The following is a 2461-nucleotide window of genomic DNA, read 5'->3' as shown; positions in this document are numbered from 1 at the left end:
TTCTCCTTCTCCTTCTCCTTCTCCTTCTCCTTCTCCTTCTTTCTTTTTGGAGGAACTGGAGATTGAACTCAGGCCCTTGGGCAAGCGCTTATTCTACTGAGCTATCTCCCCAGCCCTGCTAGCCTCTTTTGATACGCTGTTCTTGTGTTGAATTTCTGGACTTTTGCTTGTTACATGCCTTGGTATAGATTTATTTTAGGCATGGATATTTGGGTTCTATATGCTTTGTTCAAATTCTTTACCCATGTTTGAGAAGTTTTCTGTATTTCGTGTGTGTGTGTGTGTGTGTGTGTGTGTGTGTGTTAAAAAGGAAACATCAAGTTTAATTTAAAGAAAAAAACCACTAGACACTGTTAGCAAGAATGACAGAGCAAACCAACTCCTGAAAACGTTCAGCACCTTGGTGAGTATGTGTAGTAGAAAGCTAAAAGAAAAACAAAAAGCTATGTCACTTAAAATGTTACAAGAGTTTTGCAAATCAACTCATTTCATTGGTGAATAAATCCGCTGGTATCAGCTGTGTGTGCAGCCTTGTCCCCTGAATGTCTGGTGAAATTAAACAGCTCAGTGCTGCCACACAGGACAAAAATTTCCATTCCAGCCAACTCTTAGTGGAGGGGCAACTAGCACAACACCGTCTCCCCAGACAAACAGCGTTGGGATATTTCGTTTCGTTGATTTGTATATCTCCTCATATGTCTCTTCAGCAATTTCTATCATGGCCACAGTTTCTTCCACATCTCCCAATATCATGCTTAAATGCTGATTAGAAGTGTGTAATCTGCCTCGAAACGCTCAGTCATTCCCCATTTTCATATGGATTTGCTCATCCAGGCTGAGTCTGATGAGATCCAGCGGCTCCTCTATGGCGTCGGTGGTTTGTTACTGGTCCGTGTCGTCTGCCGTCTTTCAAACCCTGCCTGGTATTTCTGTGAAGAGTTTTTTTCATGGCTTTTGTGCTGTCTTCCGCTTTCTCACTGACTCCAGTCAAGCTTACATTGTTCTTCTTTAACTCATCTTACAGCTATTGGATTGACTTTTTTATGGTCTCTTGCTATTTTTAAAATATCTTTCTTTTCATGGTCAGTAATCACATTCCTGTCTTCTAAATCTGATAGTCTGCCTTGCTTTCATTTAATCTGTTGCACATACTTTCAGTGGAGTTTTAAATCTTCTGGATTTCCATTTGGATCTGTTTCATGGATTCCATTTCTTTCCTATGTTGGGCAATCATGATTTCCATAATTTTCCTGAGCACCTCTTTTTGTGTGTGTGTGTAACTGGGGGTTGAACTCAGGCCCTTGCGCTTGCCAGGGAAGTGCTTATTCTTCTGAGCCATCTCCCCGGCCCTAGCACCTCTATTTTTAAAGAATCTGTTTCTGCTTTAATGTCTTTCATTTTGATCATTGTTTCTTTTTGCATGTCACAGATTATTTTTTCTACAGATTCTTCCATTTGTTCTTTCACTTCTGTTGCTATCCTTTCAGAAAGTTTTGATGGTTGGCTTCTCATTTTCTCTACCTCATTGTGCTCTGGATCTGTCCCAGGTGGGCTGGGGCCTAGGGTTGCATTTTGCTTCCATGTCTTGTCCTTTTCTATTTTATTTTGTTTTCTCTGTGGATGTTGTAGATTTCTTATAGTAATCAACATTAGCCGCAGCATTGAGGCCTCCCTAGGAAATGCCTGTTCCTTGGGGATGTCTTCTAGATGTAGGTGCTTCTTGGTCTTTATGTCTCTCCCAAGGCCCACCCTTCCCAAAGTACTGAGGATGAGAAGTTGCTGGCTATTTGGCTCAGCATCCAGTCCTCTGGTGCTGGACTAGGGTGATGGCTATGAGCCCATACAGTCACAGCATTGTCACTCAGGGAAAAGAACTGATTATAACAGGTATACCATCCGGGCTAAAGCAGTGGTTAGCACTGACAGTGGTCTCAAGCACAGCCTGGCCACTGACAACCTGTGGTAACTATAACGCTGATACTTTTAGCCACAGGGCCGATTTTACGATTCTACAACAAAAATACAACTTACACAAGGAACTTGCATGCAATCACTTTCCCCTTAGTGCAGTGATTTTACCCTGTTGCAGGGTGGTGGTGATGTTTAAGAGGGGCAGGGGACAAGATAAAGAAATGAATGAGGTCAAGTATAGCGGAGTGAGGCTGGAGGGCACAGCATGGTCACCCAAATTTTGAGCAACTAGAAGACACAGGAGGGAAAGCGTGCAAAGAAGTATTGATGTGAGCCACAAAGAGAAGAGACAATGTTTATTCATTTGAAAGTATTATAAAAACCAGTTAAGATAGTTGAGGAAAGAGGGAAAGAAGGTGAATAGAAGAAAACAAAAGAAAGATAAGAAATCTAAGCCATTAAAGAAAGAGAAAAGAGGGGCTGGAGAGATGGCTCAGTGGTCTAAAGCGCCTACTTGAAACAAGCTTGGCAAAGCACAGGGACCGCGGTT

General features: G+C 42.2%; 1 pseudogene; it reads right to left on the bottom strand.

The window, feature by feature from the left end:
• Window positions 1–564: 564 nt before the first annotated feature.
• The window catches only part of LOC105743446, a 2501-nt pseudogene continuing 604 nt past the window's right edge, over window positions 565–2461 (bottom strand).

The sequence above is a fragment of the Octodon degus genome, unplaced genomic scaffold (genome assembly GCF_000260255.1).
Source record: "Octodon degus isolate 3935 unplaced genomic scaffold, OctDeg1.0 scaffold00126, whole genome shotgun sequence".
Lineage (NCBI taxonomy): Eukaryota > Metazoa > Chordata > Mammalia > Rodentia > Octodontidae > Octodon > Octodon degus.
Note: the sequence above shows the minus strand (reverse complement) of the source record. Positions and strands in the feature narration are given on the sequence as shown.